The sequence below is a fragment of the Macaca thibetana genome, chromosome 8 (assembly GCF_024542745.1).
Source record: "Macaca thibetana thibetana isolate TM-01 chromosome 8, ASM2454274v1, whole genome shotgun sequence".
NCBI lineage: Eukaryota > Metazoa > Chordata > Mammalia > Primates > Cercopithecidae > Macaca > Macaca thibetana.
The window spans coordinates 92822944-92835862 of NC_065585.1; the positions used below are offsets into that span (position 1 = coordinate 92822944).

Below are 12919 nucleotides of genomic sequence, written 5' to 3' on the forward strand. Positions count from 1 at the left end.
TACTACTGTGGTTCAGTATCTGACCAAGGAAGATAGGCTTACTGACCAAAGCCTTTTTCATCTTCATTTCAGAATTCAAATGTCATACTTAGAAAAACACATACATACATATAATATGTACACACACACTCATAAATAAACACAGCAGACTCTGAAATGGTTTTACCTAACTACAGTAATAGTTATATACAGCATAATTTTTAGTTCTAATATAAGGTACTTGAGTCAGCTACATTTACATAAAAGTGAACATTTAAGTTTTGGCTCCTTGTTGCCTGTTGCATCCAACCTAATGACCATCAAAGTCTGGCTGCAGTCTACCTTTCTAGGCTTATCTCCTATTATCTTTTTTTGCATTCTATGTTCTAGCTAAAGCAGATTAATCTCTGCTCTTTGAAAACAAATGATCTATGTAAGCGTTATTCTTTTATATTCCATGTCCCTAAAATAATTGTTCTCTTGTCTCCATAATTCAAAAATTCTATTCAAATTTCAAAGCTTGATTCAAATTTGATTTCTGCCATGGAACACTACTATGGAGCAACAGCATTTTATTTGTACTCTTACTATTATGTCAAGGGTCACTTTCCACCTTCTATTATTTGAATGTAAGTTTATTAAGACAGAAGCTACATCATGTATTATTTCAATATCCTCAGTATCTATCACAGTGTCAGAAAATGTTTATTGAACTTTAACAGATTCTCTAAAAAATATTAAATTTTACATATACATTAAAAATACGTTTATCCACAGTTTTGGTGCACTTAGTTTACAAGCAGAAGTTTTTCTTTTTCTCCACTCCATGATTTTTTTTTTTTTTAAGCAGAATTTTTAATAAAGGAAAGTTATCTACATAGATCGAGCACCATATAAGAGTAATTTTAATTTGTGAGTTAAAATTCACTTTTTGCTTACTGTAGACAATAAATTATAAATGCTTATATTTCTAAAAGAAATTCATTTTGTTGATAATTTATATTTCCTTTGATTGGAAGGTTATCCTAGCATTGGAATCTATGTATTTGAGGGATTGTATGTGCAATTTAAGATACATTTAATCCTATTATTTGTCAAGTGAATATTCCAGAAATTACTGACCTTTTTAATACTGAAAATGAAATCTGCCTGTGCAGACTACATCCAATTAGTAACTAACTCCTGGGCTCAAGTCATCCTCCCACCTCAGCTTCTGGAATAGCTGGGACTACAGGAATGCATCACCACACTCACGTATTTTTAAATTTTTTGTAGAGATGAGGTCTCACTATGTTGCTCAGGCTGATCTTGAAATCTTGTGACTTCTGAGCTCAAATGATTCTCCCTTCCTAAAGGACTGGGACTACAGTCGTGAGCCACTGTGCCTGGCCAAAGACAATTCTCTTTAAGAGAGAAAATACTTCTGTTTTCGCTTTTCTTTTTCTTTTTTTTTTGCAGGGGGAGGGGGATGGTGAGGTGGGGGAGGTGATGAATTTAACTGTACTGAAAATGGTACAAGGAAATCAAACTGCAGAAGAAAACAGTACCATATTTAGTCAGATTTTAGTTTTGGGTTTTCCCCAGACATTGCAGGCCAAATTAGTTATGATGAGGAAATCCTTTCGGTCCTCACGGACCAGACTTGGCTCTATAAAACATAATCAAGTCCCATTATACAACTTAGGTGTTAGGAAGCAACTACAGGTTTCAAGGTAGATCTGGGCAACACGCAGACACCTCCATTTCTGAGGCTGAAGGAAACATGCACCAGTGCTAACTGCCACACATATGAAAAATGTGAACTCCTAGCATGGTGAGAATAGCTGTATGCTGAATACCATTTAGTTTAGTAAGTAGTTATTTGTTGAATATCTTATGAATTCAAGTAACAGAGCACTTCTGATACAACAGTGCTTCGGCCTACATAGTATTCTGAAAGGAGTCCCAAATAGCTCAATTTTACTTTGGGTATTTTCTGCTTAATAAAAAAAGTGAAGCAATCTGGTACGAAGAATTAAGTTATTACAGTGTTATTGCTGTTGTAAGGACCAAACTTACTGCAACAACGTATCAAGAACTCTAGGAATAAATTGTGTGTGGGCTATCTAAATTTATCAAAGTCTAAATAAATCTCTAAATGATTCTAGATGATAACTTAAAATTTAAATTACTCATTCAACAAATGCAGAGTATCAATGTTGTAGCAGCCACTGTATCAGGCCCTGGAGAGAAATAGTGAGCATACTGGGTATGTGCTCAACTTTCATGACTACAATTTAGTAGGAACACACACAAGAAGCCGGGCGCGGTGGCTCATGCCTGTAATCCGAACACTTTGGGAGGCCGAGGCGGGTGGATCACTTGAGATCAGGAGTTGGAGGCCAGCCTGGCCAACATGGCAAAACCCTATCTCTACTAAAACTACAAAACTTAGCAGGGCGTGGCGGTGCGCTCTTGTGATCCTAGCTACTTGGGAGGCTGAGGCAGGAGAACTGCTTGAACCCGGGAGGCAGAGGTTGCAGTGAGCAGAGATCACACCACTGCACTGCAGCCTGGGCAACAGAGCAAAAGACTCTGTCTCTTTAAAAAAAAAAAAAAAGTAAATTATGTGTGTAAGGTATGGAGGCATAATCAGAAAAGATGTGAAGGTGGAGATGGGGTGTGCCTACCACAGGAAAATTACAGAGTTGATAGAGTGCTTTACTTGCTGTTCAACTACTCACCCACAAGAGTAGCACTTGGTCTTGTTTATTAAGAAGGTACTCACTAGTAGTCTTATTTAAAAAATGACCCGTGTTTAACTTCACAGCCGCAGACAAGAAAAAAGGTCTAGAACCCTGAAAAATTCCCATAGCAGAAAGAAGAGAGTAAAGGAAAATATGTTTTGAAAAAATGTAGAGAAAACAGGGGAAAAGGCTGTAAGAGTTGTTTAATCATTTTAGCTATTTTCCTTATTACCATTTGTACTTTTTTTGTTTATGGTAAGATGTTTTCATGTGCCAAAATTTCTGCTTGGACTAGCAGAAAACTCATCCTGTAAGATTGTTATATGATCCCATAACGGTTAGGAGTGCCCTGGGTCCAGGCAGAAATCCAAAGATGGAGCTAATACGTGTGACCCGCAGCTCTACTTCAGAATGCAGATGGACAGATATTTTGAACAGTTCGGAGCTCAATGTCCACTGAATATGCACTCATACTTAAATAAAGTGAAGCTTTTGAGTTAAATGGCAGACTGCCTCAGCAACAATTTTGCTCTTGTTTTCAAGTTCTTATTTCTTGATTTGAAGCTTTTGACCTTCCTAGCATGTTCTTTCTGAACGCTTTTGCAGATGGTTGGTTATGGTGGGAAGCAGTAGTTCTAGCGTAAAGACGTTCTAATTCTAACTTACCTTAGGTAACCTATAAGGACAGCTTACATTCACTCTCCTATTTGAAAATCAAAACCCAACAGAATTCACATGATGGAAGCAAATCATGCCACAACCTACTATTAGAGACTGGAGAGAAACGCACAAAGATTAATGAACAAGAAAGAAAAACACTTCAAAAATTAGAGTATTTGGAAAAGACATGCCTTTATGTACACTAAAACTAATTGAAAAAAATTAAATGCAGTTTGCTAGGAGTCTTACAAGTACCAACAGCATGTTCACTGCTTAGGATCCTTAGTGGCAGTGTTTACCGGGCTCGCCTGCCCCTATGTCTCCTTTCCTCTTCTCGACTTTTTTTTTCTTGAGATGGAGTTTCGCTCTTGTTGCCCAGGCTGGAGTGCAATGGTGCCACCTCAGCACTGCAACCTCCCACTCCCAGGTTCAAGAGGTTCTCCTGCCTCAGCCTCTCGAGCTGCTGGGACTACAGGTGCGTGCCACCAAACCCGGCTAATTTTTGTATTTTCAGTAGAGACAGGGTTTCACCATGTAGGCCTAGGCCAGGCTGGTCTTGAACTCTTGACCTCAGGTGATCCGCCACCCCCCTCCCAGCCTCCCAAAGTGCTGGGATTACAGGCGTGAGACACTCCGTCCGGCCCTCTTCTCGACTTTCTATCCCTCCTCCTCAACACCCTTTCCTTCTGGAAATGGGTTTTGGGGTGGTTAACCAAGCCCAGGGAAACTTGCGTGGCCCAGCATCTTCCGTCCGCTGCAGGAGAAGCACACGCCCCAGCCCCGGGTCAGCAAGACGCGAGAAGGCGGCCACTCCGGGCGTCCCCGAGCTGAGGCCCGCGGTCGCCTGACAGGTAGGGCGGGGCACAGGCGGCGGGAGTGCATACGGTGGGCGCTGGGGGGAACTTCTGGACGCCAAGGGGCCACTAAAAACAGCACAGTCTTGAGCCTTCGCTCTTCGCCTAAGCCAGTGAGCGCCCTCCGCAAAGTCTCTGTGGCAGTAACCATTGGGGGGTTCGCCTCCAAACCCAGGAATACACCTCAAAAACGCTCCCACACCTTAAGACACTGTCCTTCAACACAAAGGACACCCTGTGTCTACTCCCCGACACTACGTAGCTCTGAGACCACCGAAAGCCAGAAACCCCGCGCTGATACGCGAACGTGGAAATGGGGGTGGAGAGGAGAGGTGGAGGCCACGCTCTCGCGGGATCTCCCCTACAGGAGAGATTCGTCTTCTGGCCCGCCAAGGCCTCGCGTTGTTTGGGCTTGGGGGGGTGGAGCGAGCCCTGAGGGGGCGGGGCCAGATGGGGGCGTCTCCCGGCCTTGTTGACTTTGGCTTCCGCGGGGAGCTGCCCCCGTGCCCGTGACTCTCTGCGCATGCTCTGTCTCCGGCGGCTCCGGAGGCCGGGACGCTCTGGCTGCTCCAGTCGCGGGTCTGGGCCCCGCCTCTCCACTCGGCGGTGGTGTCCGTGTTGTTATTGTGGTGGTGGCGGCGTCTGGCTGCTGCGGACCCCGCCGAGTCCTAGCGTCTGGGCTGCGCGCCGTTGCCCGCGCCACAGGTAACGCTGCCGCCAGCGGGGGCTCGGGGTAGTGGGGTGTGCGCGTCCCGCGTGCTGTGGCCGGGCGGGCGACTGGGATACGCTCGGAGGCTAGCGAGCCACGGGGACGGCAGCCGAGAGTCGGGGGCAGTGGGACCTAAGGACAGGCAGGTCGGGGGCCGGGAAACGGAGGGGCTGCGGGGCAGGTTGAGGGAGGGACGGACCCGGGGCAGAGGACTCGGGAGGTCGGAGAGTCGAAAGGGGCCCAGCGAAGCCTGGAGGTCTGGAGCCGGGGTCCCTGGGGCCGGGGAGGTCGGGGGCCCGAGGGAGGCCGGGGCGCCGCGTCGTCAGGCCCGTCCTTCGGCTCTGACCTGGGCTTGGGGACCAGAGTCCCCAGGCTGGCGTCGTGAGATGCACGCGGGCCCCTTAGGGCCGTTTTGGATCCGCCCAGTGACTTCTGTTGTTTTGGTTTTGGAGGAAGAGAATCCAATCTACGTAGGCTCGGGGAAGCCTCGGGTGCTGGGAGGGGACTGAGAGGTTATAGCAGGCGCCCAGGGCTCTTTTTGTGTTTGTGAGCGTCTACTACCGTTCAGGAGAAGTGCTGTGCCCGCCTTTTGCTTGGGGGATTTCAGACACCGGCATGGAGAGGACCCACGGGGAGAACCCGAGGGAGTAATTTTGCAAATCCAAGATTTTTTGGAACTTCTCTAATTTTGTTTTCGTGTGTGCTCTTTTTAGAATCGAGAAACTAGAGCTATATTTTTAACATTACAAATCAGAAGAATGTGCTAGGGAGGAAAAAGTATGCGTTTAGCAGTGTTTTTCCTCCATTTATCATTTTTTAATTACAAAAGTACTGCGTGCTCTTTGAGAAAAAATGAAGCAGCCAAACAATGAAGAAACCTGCCCTCTCTCGAGCCCTTTCCCCCATATTTCCCCTTCTTACTACCTAGGTTAGCCACTCGCCAAGTGTGGTGGGTAGTTATTCAGAATTTTTTTTTTCTGTGCATTTAATGAGTGTGCTTTAGAAACAAGATTGGGATCATATATAGTACAGTACAACGTTTTATTAGCCAACAATGCATCATGGATATTCCTCCATTTTATTACTCGCCTCATTCTTTTTGAAAACATTATTACTATGTATTAGAGAATCCAATCTACGTAGGCTCGGGGAAGGCTTTTCTTTATTGTTAAACATGGTTGCCAAGTTTTCAGTAATCAGTAGCTTTGAAAAGGTCTACAAGCCAGTATTTTGAAACAGTGTGGCAAAACTTTCAGAATGTCGGAGGCCCGACGAGATTACTTTCGTATTAAGCAGATTGAGTAATAATGTTTACATACTGCTTAATGGTAGTTTACATGAGGCTGGATGACTCCATAAAACATAAGGTTGCTGAATTAGTTTACTTTTTTTTTTGAGTTCATATTTTCGAAGTAAATTTTAATTCCACATGGTCAGTTGAACACTTGTAATTACTTTAACATGAAGTAGCTAATATGTGAAGGAAAGGTAAGGTAGGAAAGGTAGAAAGCTAGTGGCCCTAGCCTGAGACAAAAAAAAAGCAACGGGGATTAAATATTTTGGTAAGTAAGCCATAGGGAGTAAACTGGAAGTGGAAGGGTGATACTGCACTGCCTACTAGTAAGACAGAAATATAGGTAATCCCCATTGTATGCTGTATTTCTGTGTGCAGAAGAGCTGGAGGCTTTGTTAATTTAATCACTAGCCTATATTTATTAAAAATGTACTGTGTGTTCATCTTGGTGCTAGCTTCCAGGGAAAGAACAACTGAGGAAGATAATCACGAACAACGTCAGGTTCTAAACATGCATAGCCTGAAATTTTAAGGCAAATTGTGTATTTTATTATTTAGAAACTGCTTGAAAGGAATAAAATATATCCGTGACATTTTAGTTATTTTTGGTGATAATATGCTCATATATTTCTCATAACAACAACATAACTGGCATTCTATAGAGTAACAACATAATATGCTCATATATTTCTCATAACAACAACATAACTTCTCATTCTATAGAGTAATAAACAGAAGCTTTGAGAGAGAAAACTGCTCAAGATCCCACTGCCCCTTTTTTTGTGTGTGTAATAGTGCGTGTTTATATTCAGGAGTACTTAATCCAAGAACCTGTGTTTTCTGCTCTTGTTTTACCTCCTGTGAATGAAAACTGCCTTATAAAATTGTTGCCCTTACGGTTTTTTTCAGCTTTCTTTGAAATGTTCCTTACAAAATAACTACATGAATATAATCACATGCATTTAAAATAGTCTAGAGAATATAGTGTGAAACGATAATGGTATTTTTTTAGATGAGGTTTCTGGTGGCATATTACTAAAATTTTAAACTCCTTGATCTTATGCTGTTAACCAAGAAGATGGGGATTTGTGTTACTTTAGACACTGCTGGGTGCCATGGTAAATTGGGATATTATTGTAAATTGTAGCTCTCAGCTGCATATTCCTTACAAACTCAGAAGGATAATCTCACATCAGTAAACATTTTTATGAATGTAGTTGAACTTGTAAACTAATGTGCTAGAAAGAATACCAAGAGGGCCCTAAAAAAGTCTAAAAAGATTAAAAGTTACTTATATCATTCTTGGTATTTAAAAATATTTGGTAGTCCCTTAAAATGCATAATGACAGGCATAATATTGTGGTTTATTAATCTTTTTTCATTTTCCATTAGATGTGGCAACTACATAGTTGGAAGAAATGTGGTGGCCGGGCGTGGTGGCTCACGCTTGTAATCCTAGCACTTTGGGAGGCCGAGGCAGGTGGATCATCTGAGGTCAGGAGTTCGAGTCCAACCTGGCCAACATGGTGAAACCCGTCTCTACTAAAAATACAAAAATTAGCCGAGTGTGGTGGTGGGCACCTGTAATCCCAGCTACTCCGGAGGCTGAGGCAGGAGAGTTGCTTGAACCTGGGAGTCGGAGTTGCAGTGAGCCAAGATCGCTCCACTTCACTCCAGCTTGGGCAAAAGAGTGAGATTCTGTCTCAAAAATAAATAAATAAATAAATAAATGGGACAAATACTAAAATTAATAAAGCATGGTCAGTTGTAATGTGTATTTGAGAGGAAACCAAAATATAGGAAAAGCTTTGACATTTTACTGGCAATTGTTAAGGATGGTAATTGGATTCATACCTAAGTGGCGTATCTGCCATTGATTATCTCTTGGTAACTTAACATTGGATGTTGGATGTGAGTGGGTTTTATAGTTAGGTAACACAGAAATATTTCAGCCCCCTAAAGACGCTTTTAGAATATGGTAAGGTTTTTCAGCTGTTGAAGTGGGGAAGGGTTGGGAATCGAACACTATGTGTATGTATATTCGCAAAAATTAATGAGAGATATTGCTGATGGGAAGAAATAGCGTATTTTCCAATTTAACCTGAAAATCCTTTTTGAAACATATATGCACGGGTAGCCAGAAATAAATCAACTTTATGTCTTGATACAAGACATGCATCATGTATGATTTCTAGAGCTTAAAATATTCTTGGGGTTTAAACACTAATTTGCATAAAACACTCTTCTGTGTTTTCTACCGAGCACTCTTCCGTAACTTGCAGACTCTTAAAAACCTTTTATGATAATCGTATTACCAATTGGTGAAGTCAGTTCAGTTTATAATCTAAAGTTATAATGAGCATTGAAAGAGCTGCAGAATGTGAAATGCTGTGAAGGTCTGTCTTGGTGACTTTCACAAACTGGCACCTCCAACTCACCCTTCTTGGGGCCTTTGTTCATTTTTCTCTCTCACTTCCTGAATTTCAGATAGGTGTTGCCTTTAGGTGTTACCTTAGGTTTAGTTCTTTTCCTTTTTGGAATTCGTTCTCTCCTTTGGCAATCCCACACAGATCCATGGTTTCAACTGCTCATTCCCCACACCCTCTTTGCTGAGGTTTCCAATTCTGTATCATCGGCCTTATTTTAATTCCTAAGCTTCAGATTTACCAACGTTGTTCTCCCTGATCAACTTAGTAGCTGTAATTTTGTAATCTTGAATCAGTAGATTCAGAATTAAACTTCTTTTGCAAGCCTGATTCTTCTTCCTTGTTTATATTAATGACCTTAGCATTTTCTTAGTCATCTAGACTCAAAATCAAAAGGTCATCCTTGTTTCTTCTCTCTCTCCTTTTCTTAGAATTTTTTTTTTTGGTCATCTTACGGCATTGTGGTTCCTGATTTCGCTTATCTTTTTTCAATTCTTCCAGTAGTCATATACACAACAAGAGACATTAATCTCTTGGTTTGCCATTCATTGTGAATACTGCTTATTAATTGTCCTAAATGTAGTCCTGATCAGGTTCCCTGCCTGATGACAAGCAAACAAAACAAATTCACTTGGGTGTTTTTATGTCAGTCAATGTGGTGAATCCTTTGTTCTCATGTGGTCATTATAATTTATATTATCCCCATTCTACAGGTGAAGAAATTGGAACTTCATGATCTTGAAGGAGTTGTTAGTAGGTAGAAGAGCTGGAATTTGAATCCCAACATGTCTTCTTGCAAGTCTGTGTTCTTGACCACTGCGCCTCTGCCGAGTGGCTCCTGATCCACTCTGGAAGAAAGCCCGAGTTCCTCAGTGTTCCCTTTTGACTTCAGTGCCCCTTTCAAAACTTATTTCTTGTTTTAGTTAAACTTTAAGTTACATTCTTTATGTTCCAGCAGCTGTTCCAAAAAGAATGTAAACTTCAGTTTTACTTTACTTTTTTTGTTTCTCATGCATTTCCATTTCTTGGAATTAAACTTTCTCCCATCTCTGCCTTTAGGAGTCCTCCATGTAAAAGTCTAGTTTATACAGCGTACACCATATTTCCCTAGAGCCCCCACCTCCCAGTCTGTGTAGTGTAGTAGTAAAATCTCCTGCACATTCATACAGCTGTTTAAACTATGATGATACTTTTTACTCTAAATTTGTTTTGAGTACTCTAACAGTTGTAATTGGATTATATAAGATACTTGAAGCACAAACTATGTCTTACTGTTCCTTGTGTCTTGTGCTCAGGAAGTATGGGTAAATAAGTATGAAAATGATCCCTGGTAAACTACCCCTTTCAATGGTATTTAAGCAGTATATTTGATTTTAGTTTCTCTCTGTGTCTCTCTCTCTCGTTCTCTCTCACACACACACGCACTAGCTTGTTAGAATTTTTAATTGTGTGTGTCCATAACAGAACTAAATTTCTTGTGGGCTATCATGAATTCTTTGTTTTCAGATTATAAGGTAATTATGTTGTTTATTTAAGACAGATCAGTGTTGTTTTTCTGTGTGCACATATCCTTTCTTGGTACTGTATATAAATTAAAAAAAAATAATGATTTACCATGTGAATTATTTTCCATGCTGTTGAGTCAGACAAGTTTTCTAATGAGTGCAATATTCTCATAAACTCTCTGATCTTATAGTTTCTTTAAGCTTACATAGATGTGAAAGATGGAGTACAACTCTGTCTATATTTTAGTATTGTTTTGTTTCTTTTGGTGATATCAGGAAGCTCCAGTTGTACAATCAGCTGAAATGCCCTCACACAGGTTATACATAATTCTTACATTGCTGAAGAGTTCATATGAAATTTCAGACTTTCTTAAAATAATCTATCGATATTAATGGTTGTCATGCAGAAGTTACAGTTTTTTCTTCTATCTGCCATTGCGCCCTGTATTGTTTATAGTTCAGCTAACTAATAAGTGATGATTCTTGCTTTAGAAAGTAAAAGTATAATTCTGTTAGGAATTGTGGACGTAGGATATCTTGGTGATGGGAAGAGACGTTTTCTTTTTGGAATGTTAAAATGCATGCTCATAAAGGAATGAGACTGATTCTCAGACTAATCCGTTTGTAGTCTACCTGCCTTTAGCTTTATAAAATATTAATCATAAATATTTCTTTGAAGATACAAGTTGTAAGCGAGTTTAAATAATTCACTGACTTTAAAAATGGTCATGTTTCAAATTTTAAGTGATACAAAAAATATATAAACTGAAAATGTGTCTTCAACAGCCTCCCATTTTCCCCCTGGAAAGTAGTCATTTATCTCTAGAATGATATAATAGAAACTATTATTTTATTTGTATGTACAAAGAAATATGAATAAATTTCTTTTTCTTTCCACTTACATAAAGATCAGAGACGCTGCTGTTTTTTCACTTGGATTTTCACATGACAGTGAGGAGATAAAGAACTACTTCATTCTTAAAAAAAATTTCAGCCTCAGAGTATATTATATGTAGTTACAGCTGTAGATTGTATATCAATTTTAATTGATTTAACTATATTCCCTACTAATGAGCATTTAGTTTCCGACTATTACAACCATTGTGACAACACTTTGAAGGAAGAAAAGTAAAAAGTAGGTGATCTTTCCTTGTAGGGGAAAATAAAGTTTGAAAGCTGAAATGGGCTTTTTGGTTCCTTTTCTGACCTGATGATTAGTGTGTAAGTGAATGGAGAGAACTATGGGGTTATGTGAAGACATCTGCTAGAATCCATAATTAACAGTTGAGTTGGAAGAGTTGGGATGGTAGTGGTGATGGGTAGCAGCTGCCATGACAAATGATCCACTCTGGGCAAGGGTCAGCCCTGCATGTATTAGCCGTTCAGTGTTTAGAAAGGATACCTGGTATCTGGAGTTTGGTGTCTGCATCTATAGCCTATGCTGGTATATTTAACATAGGAAACCTATTCAGGGGTTGAATTTAGATCCCTTTGTGTCATCTAGAAGGAAATGTTGTGGCTTGCAATATTTTATGTGGTCATTAATCTTTTTATTGAAAAGTGATTGTATATACAGAAATGATTTAAATTACTAAATTAAATGAAGTTAAACAAGCAGGCCCCCATCATCCGTGTCTGCTCCTCATGGTTTGCTGGGGTAATGGTTTTTTGACAGTTTGGTATGAATCCTTTCGGACTTACATATAAACAGAAACAGTATATTCATGCATATTAAAAATGTCAGTCAGAATTCTATTGAATAACAAGTAAATGGAATGAATGTAAAAGTCAGAATCTTTAACAAGAGAAGAAGGTGTTGGTGGGATACCAGGTAAATATATAGTGAAAATTCCTTTAGATCCAAGGGGGCTGTAAATACACACTGTTATTGTGTAAACAGTACTACCTATTTAGCCTGTGTAGCTAGTTTTAGCAGGTATTTCTGCAGATCATTTAAGGTTTCTCAAGCTATATATATATATATGTATTTTTTTAAATAGTGGCATATAATTTATTGAATAATGATATATTCTCTTTATTTTCCAGACATTCTATGCTAAATTTGGGATTTGAGTTTTTTTTTTTTTTTTTTTTTTTTGGCTTTTTTTGAGACAGGGTCTTGCTGTGTCACCCAACCTGGAGTGCAGTAGTGCGATCTCGGCTCACTGCAACCTCCACCTCCTGACCTCGAGCAATCCTCCCACTTCAACCTCCCCAGTAGCTGGGATTACAGGCATGTGCCACTATGCTTGGCTAATGTGTTTTTTTTCCTTTCATTTTTTGTAGAGATAGGCGTCTCAGTGTGTTGCCCAGGCTTGTCTCAAAACTCGTGGGCTCAAGCCATCCTCCTGCCTTGTCCTCCCAAAGTGGATTAGAGGAGTGAGCCACCTTGCCTGACCTCATGTCATTTATTTTTAGGGTGGTATGTATATGCTGCCTACGTTCATATGGTTTAGATTTATTTTTAACAGTGGTTCATTTGCACTGACCCATTTCTGAGCTCCTGTGATTCTCTCTTTGGTCAATTATACTTTCCTAGATATTGTGAACATAATAAGTAAAAACTCATTTATTTGATTTTGCTTTTTTCCCTGTATAACAGCAGTAGAAATTTATTGTGGAAAGACTAGAAAATACGGATAAAGAAAAGGAGAAACAGGTTAACAGGGATGTTATCATTTAGGGCTTGTATGGTTTTTAATTCTGAGGGAACTCTGTGTTAAATGAAAACACCACGAGAAATGTCCAGCTTTATGTCTTGCTGCC

The 12919-nt window shown here is 40.3% G+C and overlaps 1 protein-coding gene across 1 annotated transcript in view; it reads left to right on the forward strand.

Annotated features, from left to right (window-relative positions):
* The first annotated feature begins 4696 nt into the window (after window positions 1–4696).
* PCMTD1 (protein-L-isoaspartate (D-aspartate) O-methyltransferase domain containing 1) overlaps window positions 4697–12919 on the forward strand; it is an 81359-nt gene continuing 73136 nt past the window's right edge. The window contains exon 1 of the mRNA XM_050801797.1: window positions 4697–4924. The gene's annotated coding sequence lies outside the window, so the exon portion shown is untranslated. The remainder of the gene's footprint in view (window positions 4925–12919) is intronic.